The sequence below is a fragment of the Oreochromis niloticus genome, linkage group LG14 (genome assembly GCF_001858045.2).
Source record: "Oreochromis niloticus isolate F11D_XX linkage group LG14, O_niloticus_UMD_NMBU, whole genome shotgun sequence".
NCBI lineage: Eukaryota > Metazoa > Chordata > Actinopteri > Cichliformes > Cichlidae > Oreochromis > Oreochromis niloticus.
In genome coordinates this window covers 20,449,494-20,463,267 of record NC_031979.2, presented here as the reverse complement: position 1 = coordinate 20,463,267, position 13,774 = coordinate 20,449,494, and the positions used below count along the sequence as shown (strand labels likewise).

Below are 13,774 nucleotides of genomic sequence, written 5' to 3'. Positions count from 1 at the left end.
CCAATGCTCTCCAAATGAAGTCAGAACACACCGCATAAACCATTGGAAAGTCAATCAGGGCTTTAATAAGGCCGTGCATAAGTGTTGTTGTGCATAAGTGTTTTAGCTTCATTCACATTTGCAGTCATTTGTCATATGTCAGGACCGCCTTCAGACTGCAAATGTTAGTTAAATAATAAATGCACCCCACCAGTCAAAACTCAGCAAGATAGCTTGCAAATGTAACATTTCTCTTGTGCATCTCATGAGACACCTTTTTAAATTTCCACAGTGGGTCACACCTTTTATCCAACTGTCACTGACTTATTTCTGCCATATTAAAGTATGAAACTTTTCCCGTGTTTGCGGTCAATCACTCATCGGATCTGCTCGTTTGTGTCCCTATGCTTATTTTCCCTGCTGTTGGTAGATTGGATTGTTCATATTGACATAAAGGAGATGGACTGTGTTAATAAATGTGCACATTGTTATTAGATCACCCACAGAACTTTCGCCTCTTATTCTTCTTCTTCTTTTTCTGTTTGCAGCCTCACACTAGTCTGCCCTACTTAGTAAATCTGGCCCAAAGAGTTTGAAACATTGAGGCTCATTAGTGGCTATGTGGGTTTAGCAGGAGACTTACGGGAAAAGAGTTCCCAGTTGTTCGTAAAAATGATGAAATTCTACCGTGTCATTTTTCTCCATTGTAATACAACTCAAGTCAAAATATTACTGGACATTTTTTCCTCTCAGTTATATTGTATTAATATTTTAAAAAGAATTGTAGTAATGATAAAATATCCAAATAAAAAGAAAACAAAGAGCAAACTGCAGAAGAATCATTTTTTTACATAGTTCAAATATTGTTCCCAAACCCGTTAAACCATTTTTAAAGAATCTTTGTATATGCTTGCTAGCTGCTCTTTTAGGTACACCAACTTGGACCTCCTTTTGCTTTGTTTTAATTCTTCATGGCACTGATTCAATAAGGTGCTGGAATCATTCCTCAGAGATTTTGGCTCATTTTGATGTGACAGGACTGGCACCCAGTGTGGTCTTCTGCTGCTTTAGATAATCTGCTTCAAGGTTTGACATGTTGTGGAGTCAAAGATGCTCTTCTGCAAGGTATGCAGAAGAGCATGCCTTGGTGGTATTTTCAATTCAATTCAATTCAATTCAATTTTATTTATATAGCGCCAAATCACAACAAAAGTCACCTCAAGGCGCTTTATATTGTACAGTAGATAGCACAATAATAAATACAGAGAAAAACCCAACAATCATATGACCCCCTATGAGCAAGCACTTTGGCGACAGTGGGAAGGAAAAACTCCCTTTTAACAGGAAGAAACCTCCGGCAGAACCAGGCTCAGGGAGAGGCGGCCATCTGCTGCGACCGGTTGGGGTGAAAGAAGGAAAACTTTTGAGTCCCTGTATCAGCTCAAAGCACTCTGGCACCTCTGGCATGACCAACATACCCAGGGAACTGCCTCTTGCAGGATGTTTTGTCTTTTTGGACAATTCTCTGTAAACCCTACAGACAGCTGTGTGCCAATTTCCAAAGTTTTTTGAAACTGCCCTTCTAGTACCAGGGACCTCATGCCATGTTCAAAATGATCTAAATCACCTTTCATGTGTTATTTTTTTCTAGTATATGATGTGACGTGATTCGTCTTTTTCCATGAGTATTTTATTATTTTAGTATTTAGTCAATGTACTTTTTTATTTTTTGTATTTTTTGTTTGCTTTTTTTCCAAAACACTTCTGATAGCTTTTCAGGATTTAAAACCTGAGGTTCAGTCATGTTTGTTCACGTTGATGACAACTGTGTTCTTTTGGCTACAAACCAAGCAGAAATGGTTTTGGGGTATTTGGAACTTCATTTGACATAATTTCTCACGTCTCTGTAACTGCCTTCCAAAATGTTTTAATCTTTCTGCCAAACACTGTGAAGCAGTGATCCTTTAGCCTTTATACTGCTGCATATGGTCGTGTATGGCATACCAAAATGAGCTTGGCCTTCAGTCTCACAGTATTTTTTAAAAAGTGCTTGTCCCTAGTGTCATAGCAGAATTGGGGGAAAAAGCTTCTAAATGTGCTGCTTTTTTCTCTGAAAAACCTACAGAAGGACCTGAAATTGTCAGAACTTCTTACTGTTACAAGATTTTAAAAGATCAAAGTAGTTTTAATGACTTCTTGTGACTAAATAAAGCAGGGGTGGACAAGTGTGTGGGCAAGTTTTTTGGGGCCATATGACTGCTTATGTTTAAAGTTGTTATATTGTCTCCTGCACTCTTGGGCAGGTCAGATTTTCTCAGTGTGACTCAACTGGAAACATACAGCACGGTAAATTATTTTATCAGAATAATTAGAAACTAAAACAGTGATCTATGCAGTTTTATACAAAGTCTGGTTTGGTTTCCCCTGTATCTCATTTATTGAAAACAACAACTGGCCATCCATCTATTCCTTTAAATGAGGATATTTAGCAGATGTTTTTTATTATACTGGTCTGATTTAAAAATGTATAATTTCTTATCTGAGCACACTTTAAACATGACTGATTGGATTTGGCACAGAGCTTGACTGCAACCAAACAGATCCCAGTTGGATGCTAATTGGCTCGTCTGAACTCTGACATGGTTTGTTTTGCTGCCTGATGTCAAGAGACAGCGCTCCTCTAAATGAGACAAAACTATAAACTAGATAAAAATCTATTATAAATAAGAAATGATATGTGCGTTTGGAAAAATGTATCTGTGACAGCCTTGATGTAGTGAACTAAATTTGATGTTTTTTTTTAATACATTTTGCTGAATAAATTAGTAAATTATGAAACAGCTTGATTATTAACTACAGATTTTAAAAACATGTCAACCGTCGCTCATTTTATCCATTCAGTGTGTTTTGCTGTGCTCTGCCATAATTAGATTGTGTCAGCAGTGAAGCCGCCTATTTAACTGCGGGAATCTGATCAGTAGAACTACTAAAACACACTCTATTGCCATACTAGCTCCAATAAAGTCCTCTGGTACAGTGCAGCTTGTCTTTCTAATGAGATATCAGTCTATTATAGCCGTAGACAGACCAGGACTCCCTGCTGTTAAAAATCTCTGGCGGCACTGACTGGCGGTGCAGAGAGCTTTGAAACACTGACTATGATAATACCACCGTATGAATATTAAAGACTCCATGAAGAGAAAATGCAAATTTTGAATTGTTAACCGATAAACGCAGTATAGAAATAAAATACTCTTAGGAGTTGATACCATCCGCATAGATGTGCAGTTTTCCTACACTGGCTCAAATTTCATCTTTATTTATGTCTTCTCTTTGTGATCTGGGTTGCACAATCGGCTGGATTACCAGAATACTTTGTAGCTCAGCCAATCGTGCCTGTTTGTCACAGAGACTGACAGGATTAGAAGATCTGCTGTTGTCATATTAATTTAATCCTCGTGTAACACTTAATTAAGCAGTCATTTTAATCGGGCCTCGGCCAGTAGTATACAGCTCGGCCAGCTCAGATACCATTTCTTTAGACTGAATAGCTTTAGTATTAAGACGGCTGATAATTCAGTGATCAGTGAAAGGGACAAATATATAATGTGGTCTCCCACATCGCGTGACAGCTTCATAGAAACATTTGCACTGGGCTTGTGCTGTGCTAGTTTGGTGTCCATCTCCAACTGCTCTGTAAATTTAACACTCCTACATCCACTATCAGTCTTGACAACTGTCTCCTCCAAACAGGACCTTTTTTGTGATTTTTCCGGGGGCACGGCAATGTGTGACAGCAACTTTTCTGCTCTAATCTTTGGGACTCTGTCATTTTACTTGTGTTCCCTAATTTATTAAAGCCTATATTTAGGGGTTTTCTTATATATTCTTTAATATCGAACAAAAATGTTACTGCAAAAATAGAACCGACTGCCGTGACGTAACACTCTTGGTTATTTTTAGTTATGATTCCCTTTTTATCTGAGACGAATATTGTTTACATTTGGATTGATAGCAACACATAAAACAAGCTTCTGCTCAAAACTGTGCCAAGTGTTGCAACAGAGTCGTTTCCCCCTTCGACCACTGATAAACAACAACAAGATCCTAACAAGAGCAAAGGGAGCAAAACTGCACTATATAAAAATGCCATTACTAGTTTAAGTCTTGCATAAAATTACATAAATTCTATTAGCACATGACCTAAAAGTACCTATAAGTACCCATAATTTAGGGCACTGGCCCCACTGAGAGACATACTTTGTTTATCTACTATATATCACTGGATTACTGCATAAATGCCTAAGTAGCGTTTTACTGCTGTAGATGGTAAAGGTGGAGCTTTTTGTGCACTGTTGGTCGGTGAAGAATAAGGCAGCATAAAATGCTCGAGGTAAACCTTATATAAGTACATGTTTCAGTACCGGAATACACAGTATCTGAGTCACTGCCTTTTACATTTGATTGTTACACTCGTGGTTAATGTCATGTGCTCTGCGCTGACATTTTATTTTATTGTCCATTATGGATAAGAACACTGACTCCCTGCTTTGTGTCTGTGAGTTTTTCGAAATGTTTCCTGTAAAAGCATATTTATTTAGAAAGCTACGGGAGGCTAAGAAAAGATCACAGCATCCCCGTATATGGGAAATGTGTCGAGATGACGTAAAGCGGAATTATCCTTTAACTCATCGACCCTCACCTGGATGTTATCAAGAGCTAGGAGTGTGCAGATTTGTATTCAAATCAAACACTACACCAGCTGATTTTGCTGATTAAGTCCTACATCTCAGGCTTAAGGTGTGCAAATCGGCCTAGTCAGCTCCTGGTGTGTGTGTTATCTGTCTTGCAGAGAAGGTCACCTTTCTCATTCTGATGGGAATGCCTGTTGATGGCATTCACCAGCATGGCCTTAAAAAAACAGTAAGCTTACTAATAAGTACCCACAGTAATCTTGGTATTGAGACAATGGATATCCTGTAACACAAAATGTTCACAAAAGAGCAAATTCAATCATCTATTAAATCTCCCATCTGTGTAGTAGTTGAGTTCATGCCCTAAAGAAACAATGAGATTTTTATCAAAGCAGGTATTAATCATTTATTGACACATTGAGTGCTTTTAGTTAGAAAATGATTGACTTTAGTCAAAATATGATAGGTTAGAATACAGTCAGCCTTTGCAATGATCATAAATGGACCCCTGGTAAGAAGGGCTGTAGAAGAGGCTGAAGTTAAAACTTTATTATTTCACACCAAGTAGGTGTTTTCCTGCTGAGTATGCTACGGCTATAAGTCAGGCTCATCCAATAGCGCGGCAGAGTAAACAGCAATTCTTCGTGAAATAATGTAAACCCTTATTCTGTGCTTGAAAGGCAAATAGTCTGCAGCACGCCTCTGCGGACCGCTCAGGAGGACAGGAGTAAATTAGATGCCGGAGAATAAAACCAAAGGGTGTCCAGGTGTTGTGCAGTACAATCAAGGGCTTTGTCAGCAAAACACATATTAATTTTTGCACCAAAGCCATTTCATGAGGAAGCTGTTCATGTTTCATAAAAATAAAAGGTTCTTGATCAGACAGATTCAAAATAAGAAATAACTGAAAAATAGCACACAAAAAAGTAATAATGGAAGCTGTATTTGCTAGAGCAGAGGTGTGTGTGTGTGTGTGTGTGTGTGTGTGTGTGTGTGTGTGTGTGTGTGTGTGTGTGTGTGTGTAGCACTCTGTACACCAGGTTCTGACCACCTAATCCCTCACTGTGAGCGTAGAGCCACAGATGCTGTTGCTGCCCCAGCTCGTGGTTTCCTTGGACACTGACAGCAATATTGTGGCTGACAGACCCCACTAGGTGATCAGCACATCGTTTACCAGTCTCTATCAATCACTCCCTGAGTTCCACTGCTGTTGCGGAGGCCACTTTTGCCGAGGAGAGAGGCAGGGGAGTGGGACTGAGCCATCTGGGTTTCACACTAATGGTGACTAATATAAAAGGAGCCACTGCAGAGAAGTGATTGACTGTGTGCAGGTTGAGCGCTTCTTATCATCTGAGACAATGTAACAAGCAAACCTTGGGACCGGGACTTAAAAACAGGGGCAGACTAATGTTGCGTGTGTTAGAAGCCTCCTGTTGCTTTGCAGGTATTTTAGCTCGACTATGCAGTGAGGTTCTCGTATTACTGCGATGCTTCCTTTTGAATCTCAAAGATAAGAAATCAGACTTGTATTCATAATTTATAAATGGTGACTTAGAAGAACTACATTTAGGTTCAAGGAGTTCTAATCCCCCTATCAGAAATCCCCGAGGCTCTGTTTTCAATGCCCGTGTTGTACTTTAATTTATTTTCATAGTAAGGCTTGGATAAAGGTCATTTAGCTATTGGCCATCACAAGATTTTAAAGTAATTGAGCAAATGTCAATGAATACATTTTTACATGCCTCCTATTTTATCTGAATCCTTTTTCATGCCACTGATGATCTCATGCCCTGTTTTTATCCCTTGCCTACTTTCCTCGACCGTAAAGGATGAAACGTGCTGTATCCCTGTGTCTGCTGAAGTGAGGAAACATAATACTCTATGACTTCAACATGTGTCGGGCGTTTTCATGAATATTAATGATATGTCTGATGTCCAGGGGTTGCTTTAGGCTTGAAAAGCCATCTGCTTGTATGAGTACAGAGAGATTATCCAGCTGCATTTCCGCAGGGCGGTGCTCAGGTTGGATTTAGAGGTGAACCTGAGGTCTGCTGGGCAAACAAAGGCCATGCTGGCAATATTGAGGGATTTGCGCTTTTATCCACACAAACTATTATTTAAATACTCTGAAAATTGCTTGCAACTTGAATGTCACCTAACCCAAGTGCTGGATTAGCTGTGCTTTTAAGGTGTCTTTATCCCTCCCTCGCTCTGTTGCAGACGCTCTCCCCTTCTCATGTTGTGCCTCTCCCTCTTCCCTGTCTCCTGTGATACAGTGTTTTGGTGCACTGGGAGTGCTTTTGTTGAAAAACTCATTCGGCACCAGGAAAAAAAAAAAGAATCTGTACCTCTCTCTTCTGAGCGAGAGTTTATTTGGAAGATAGTTTGGAGTCAAAACGTATTTCTCAAGATTACTTTATTAGTAGGCAAATGAAATCCGTAGGATTCTTCCACATGGCCAGACAGAAGCAATTGCTGAACAGGAACATCAGACAAAGCTGAGGCACAGTTGATTGCTTGCGTATGGTTATTGGACAAAGTTGAAAACCTGCTTTCAAAGAAGCAGAGTTTTCAGGTTCAGTGCTTCATTTGTGTCATTTATTATGTACTATTCCTTAAAAAAAAACCACTCACGCTCACTTTGAATATTTGAAATAGATCTCAGAGTGTTTACATGTTTGTCCACTCACATGTGCAGATACTGAATCTGAGGTGTTTATGTTTAGTACGTGTTGAGCTTTCGTAACTGATTTAAATGGGTAAGTTATCCTGCAGCTCTGTGCTACACGTGGTACAGAATTGCTTTTTGTCACTTGATAAGCCCACTAGCCAATCTGGAAAATCCTCTCTGGCCAGAGACCATTTACACGATAGCTGTCTTTACTTTGGATGCTTTAGAACGTCTCCCTTCCAGATGTTTCACCGCAGTTGGTCATACCAGAGCCAGAATACTGCAGCTCATGTTCATGTACAACAAACATCTGGTCAGCTTATCTTTCACACAAGTACACACTAGTTACTGTCTTACACACTGTCGTGCCCTGTGCCAGTATATAAACTTAACATTTTAGGTCTTAAAATTAGGTGAAAACAACTTCAGACGAATTACACTACATGACAGATTATACAGTTTTATTGTTTATTTAACTAAAATTAAGCCAAAATACAGAAGCAATGAATAGAAAACTAAGCACATCGTTACTGCTTCCACAGAAAAAAGAAGGTAAGTAACAGCCAGGTGCTGATAATGGAATCCAATTTATTAATTGTTCATCAGCACATCTGAGCACTTCTATAAAAGCAGAAGTTTTGGCAGGTTACTGGTCTGGATCATTCAGGTGTGTGTTGACACAATGCCAAGGAAGAAAGACATCAGGAATGATTAACTGGGAATGGTTATAAGGCCATTTCCAAACAACGTATCCATAATTCCTGAGTGAGAACGATTTGTCACAAATGGAGAACATTTGAGACAGTTGCCAGTATTCTCAGGTATTGGTGTCCCGGCAAATTCACCCCGAGGTCAGACTCCACAACCCTCTGTTAGCACGTTAAAGGTTAAAGTTCATGACAGGACAGTTGCAAATAGACTGAACAACTGCAGTATTCTGTGTTTGGAAGGACCCTTCTCTCTGAAAAAAAGAACACTGCAGAATCATTTAGGTTTGTAAAATTGCAACTGCAACTATGCCCTTTGAACAGACAAGACCAAAGTGGGTGGCTGAAGCTCAGGTGTCTTTTATCCATGTGTCAAAGTATCATTGGGCCAGATGCTGAATCCAAGAAAGCCTCGTGAAGAATCCAGAGGAGTATGTAAATGTTAGATAAAAGTGCTGCGGTATAGATAAATACACTGACTGAATATGTATATGACTGAGTGAAAGAGACTTATAGTAGAAAGCACTTTGAATGCTGAATTGAGCAGCACATTTGGAGATAATCAAACGTAGCATATAAACACCTTACACCAACTGTTAAGCACGGTGGTGGAGGGGTGGTGATTTGGGCTTGTTTTACAGCCACAGGGCCCGGCGACTTTGGAGACATTGAGTTAACCATGAATTCCTCTTTATGCCGAAGTATTCTGGAGCCAAATATGAGGCCGTCTGTCCGACAGCCAAAAGTTGACAAAAATTGTATCATGCAACAGGACAATGGCCTCAAGCACAGCAGCAAATCTAAGGAAAAAAATCAAGGTGCTGCAATGGCTCAAAGTCCAGACCTCAATCTGATTGAAATGCTGTGACGGATCCTTGGGCGACCGGTCCATAAACACAAATCTTAATGAGCTGAAGCAACCTCGTGAAGAACCAATGTACCAAAGTTCCTCAACAACAATATGACTGAGAGAGTCATGCAAAAGCAATGATTACTTAACATTATTACTGCTAAAGGTGGATCTAAATGCTACTGAATCATGAGTGCACTTTTACTTTCACCATCACTTTGAACAACTGTCACTGGATAAGTCCTTTAACTTCATATGTAGTGAAAATGCATTTTTATTATGAATTTCATGCACTGTAACGCATCTGTGCATAATATGTATTTTTTGGTTTGTTTGTTTTGTTTTCGTCTCATCATGACTGGGACTGTCGTTATAGTTTATGCGGCTTTAAAGAAACACAATTTGCTGGAGGCATTTTGGTCTCCAAAATGTGTTTTAAATAACCATTATTATTCTTTAATACTCCCTGGCGCTGTGTGTCTGGGAATTAAATAACTCACTTTAAGGACGAGAAGAAAGGCGTCTGTTCGTTTGATTCCTTTCTTCTGGTGATTTTAACAACATGTCACAGTTTCTTCAGTTGATTTTGTTTGACTGTTTTCCTGTGGGGCGGCTCAGTTATTACTCATTCCATGCACTAAATACAGATCCAAGGTATCAGTCTTATCAGTCAGTCTCCTGATTCCACTGCTGCTCTGTATGCCACCAAGCTAGCTAGCTTGGTGGCATACAGAGTCCCCATAGCAAGCAACTCTTTCATCTGTTTACATGAACACCAAGGTCTGTTCGTACCCTTGAAGCCGAGTCTGATGTTGTGTTTTTTCTTTATATGGTGTGCAACCTTTCTTTTTCTGCATCTCTATCCTTTGCTGTCTGGTCTTATACTATTCTCCTGTCATTGCCCAGTTTCTTAGTAGTTTCTTCCTTTCTTTCACCCTATCCCAGTTTTAACCAATTTTCACCTCTCTGCTTTTGTTCCACCTTTAATATCTGCTATTACTGCCCTTACACAAGCCTCAGCTGATCTCGCCTCTGTGTTGTCCTCATTGTCACCTCTTTCTTACTTTTTCCTCTCCTGTCTCCTCTTATACGTTATTTTTCTTTTCCATTTTACTTCCTCCGCCTGTCTCTTTTCCTGCCATTTCCCTTCTACCTAAGTTCTTCTCAGATAGCAGCTGCAGATGACTAGTGGGTCAGGATGCGCCACTCTTAAGAAAACTAATAAAGAGAGATGGAGGGATAGTTTTCAGAAACAAACTCTCCCTCTCTCTCCCTCTGCGTCTGCCTAATCACCCTCCATCAGTCTCACAATAAATCTCTGTGTTTGAGTGTGTGGCGGTATGTGTTCTGCTATGTGGGTCCTGTTCTGCTTGGGGGTGGGGGCAGCTTACGGTTCAGTTCTCCACTGAAATTGAGCTTTAAGACCACTATATGTAAAATCCGACTCGCTCCAGCTGCAAATAGCGTCACGTTGGCAGCAAGCAGCACGTTATTCTTCACAACTCCGAGTCTGAGCTGATTAAACAGAGCTGATCTGCATTTTACTTCAATGTAGTACAACCAGCTGTAGGAGGACACATATTTAACTTCAGATGCAGCTTGCTTATCCAGAGCAATGGGGAGACGGCACGGCGCCTGAAATCTTACAAAAAGATTTCAGACTTTTAGAGATGCTCACAGCTTAGTATTTGTACAGATTCGTCGCTCAGAAGTAATGAAATACAGCAAAGCATAATGCTAATTTGCTTTTCACTGCTGTGTGCAGTACAACGTTTTTTGATGTTGACCCTGTTTGTGAAATCAATTTAGGTTCGAGTACTCGAGTTTTAATCTACTTGTTTTGCTGCTCCGTCTGCTTGTTATCGTCGTCGGAACATCTCTGGGATCTTTAGATGAAACGATCAAACTTCCCTTCGGTGTTTTTTAAGACTACAAGCTAAAAGAAAAACCTGGAATGACTTGCATTAAGACACAGCTCCTTTTCTTTTTCTTTTTTTTGTATGCGTGCATTTGTGCCCATCTGTCTATGTGTTGGAAAGTTTTGGGAATTAAATATTAGGCTCAGAAGTGAAAGCGAAAAGGGTTTAATGGCAGGTGCTCAGCTGAAGAAGTCTCAGAAGTGGAGCAGCATCATCCTTCACACATTTCGCTTCCTTTTTGGTCTGCTAAAGAGCTTTTCTGTTTGCCTCGAACTAGAGCATATAAAGTACTATCCATCCATCCATCCATTCATCCATTTTCTTCTGCTTACTCAATTCAGGGTTGTGGATGGGGAAAGCTGGAGCCTCGACAGGTCGCCAATCTGTCGCTGGGCTTGTAAAGTACTAGAGTGTCAAGGCTGCTCCCTTTAGTTTAGGAAGCAGTGTCAGCGTGATAAATTATTTCATTCTATTAGCTATAACCAAATGCCAATTTATCTTTGGCATTTCTTTCCTGCTGCATTATAAATCTATTAAATACTATAGAAGCAGAAATCTTCCACTGCTGCATATTTATTCATAATGAGCCAGTAATTTAATTACAGTCATGAATAATACATAATTCATATGCATACGTGTGATGAAGTGTACATGCGGCAGCAGTACATTTAGTATGCTTACAAACAAAACGCAGGTGCTTTTTCCTGTGTCTTCTTAATTATAATTAGATGAGCACAGCTGTTGCCTGCACCTATGCTGACCCTTTTCACACAACAACCATTGATCTGTCTTGTCAGTGCCACCCTGGCCGAGCCGGCGCATGAAATTCATACCTGCTTTTTTTGTCTGAAAGCCATCGCTTCAAGTTTATCTTTGGGATTCAATACAGAGCGACTCCCAGGTGAGTGCCGACAGCAAAATGTATTTAGATAATTGCTGTGATCCGATCTATGATGAGGGATTCTGCTTATTTGCTACTTGGCGTGGCAGACAAAGACGAAACCGAGTTTTTGCATCATGTGAAAGGAGACGATACTTAACCCAGCTGGTGCTGCTTCAGCAGCCGACTGAATTTTCACGCTGTGAGCTGGACCCGTTGAGAGCATTCACATCTTTTGTCTCCCCATCAACTCTTTTCAGCTCAAAGGCCACGTTCCCGAAGATTTGCTGGCCAACTGTTAGCCAGTTTTGTAGCGTAACTGTGCTTTGTTTGGGTTGTGTAACTCAAACATTTGGCCAGACTCCCAGAAATGGATTAGTCCCACAGATAGATTAAAAAAAAAACTCTTTCTCAATCAAAACTCCCTGCGGAAAATTCTGGATTCAGCAATACCACAATGTTTCAGCGTGCTGGATAAACACTTGGAGTGTGCATACTGTTTAGGACCATATTTCCTGGTAAATACCTTATTTAGTTTAATCAGCTAATCAGAGGTTCAATCAGAGGTGTGAGGTAACTCCACAAATCAGAACAGCATTTTCCCCCTTACAATCACTGCTTAAAATCAGCTGGTTAGCAAACAGGGAGTTTTAAAGCATCTCTCTGTTTTTTTTTCCACACAAAGAAATTTGCTGGAGAGTAGAGCAGTGGTGTGAGGAACAGGCCTCTCTGGAGGAAAGGAACTTTTTTCTCTCTGAACTGGCTGATCAATGAGATAGAGATCTCGTGGTCAATGTTCCACTCTCCTAAAAGGCACCATGGGATCCACAGCCCACTTCATCTTTATCACTGGTCTGCTTCTGCTCTGACCGCAGGGACCCGATGCCGGCTCATTACTACCACAAATAGAGACCTGGCTGCATGGCCTGAGACTGGGATGAGCCGGCGGTCATGGATGGAGATTGCTGGGAGGACAACATTGACACTCTTCCTCACTTATCTCCAGTGTCTCATCGCCACTTTCTTTCCCACGAGATTTTGCCTTTTCTGAATGCCAGCAGCTGGTCTCCCAAAACCCTCATAAACCTTTTGGTTCAAAAGGAGGGGATCAGGTAGCTATAATAGAGTACCACCTGCCCTCCTCCATCTCCTGCTACCCTGGATCAACACCTCTGCCAACTCCTCTCTGGCATTCTGGCCTTGGCATCACACTTGCTGACTGATGGACAATGTCTCCAACAGCATCTGTTCTCCAGTGCTCAGTGGCCAACATAGCTCTCTGGCTTGCAGTAAGTTACACCGAGCCAGGCTTCGTACTCTGTGTTGCGCTATTGGCGGGTTTTCTGCAACTGGTGATGTCCAAACTGATTAGCTATGTCGCTTTTTACGCTAGATGAACTGTTCTTCCTCTGGCTTAGGCAGACCTTGTACTCAACTCACTGAGACTGAGTGGCTGCTGTCCACTTGGCAGAAGTGCTAAGTGTTTTCAAGGACAGTTTAAGCTTCCTGCCAAGCATGCGTTGTATGCTAATTAATGACCAGGTCAACGTGTGTTAATGTAAATGAGTCACTGTGCCTGACGTGTTCCAAGACCCATAAAAGTACAGTGATACTTTATTAAACTGAGTTTTGATCTGATGCCCCTGTGAGTCCAAGCCAGCAGATGTAGTTGTTGATTATGTCTCTGCCCTCCATATGGCACTACTGCACGTCCACCTCCTCTTCAACTCCTCTCACCCAGACCCCCCCTCCTGTCATGCTCCTGTTAGGTTCACATCCGACAGGTAGCAGAATGACTTGGGCACTTGTAAACTCAACAACCGAGGCAGCCCAGGGCTTGTTGGACTGGCCGGAAGGGAAATTAGCTTTCACCTTCACTTCGGCTCAGAGCACTGGTCTCTTCACTAATACCTCAAACTATTCTCCCTGAATGTAAGCTCAAATTTTCTATTAAAAAGGGGTAGCCAGAGGTTACTGCTGAGCGAATACAAAGAAATTTGTAAAAAAAAAAAATGTGTTAGAGTGCATCACTGGCATGTGAGTTCATAAATAGTTAATCCAAGGAGATCAGAGA

The 13,774-nt window shown here is 40.8% G+C and overlaps 1 protein-coding gene across 5 annotated transcripts in view; it reads left to right on the top strand.

Moving 5' to 3' along the window:
- Window positions 1–13,774, top strand: part of grik4 (glutamate receptor, ionotropic, kainate 4) — a 338,006-nt gene that overhangs the window by 209,247 nt on the left and 114,985 nt on the right. The gene's annotated exons all lie outside the window — the stretch shown is intronic.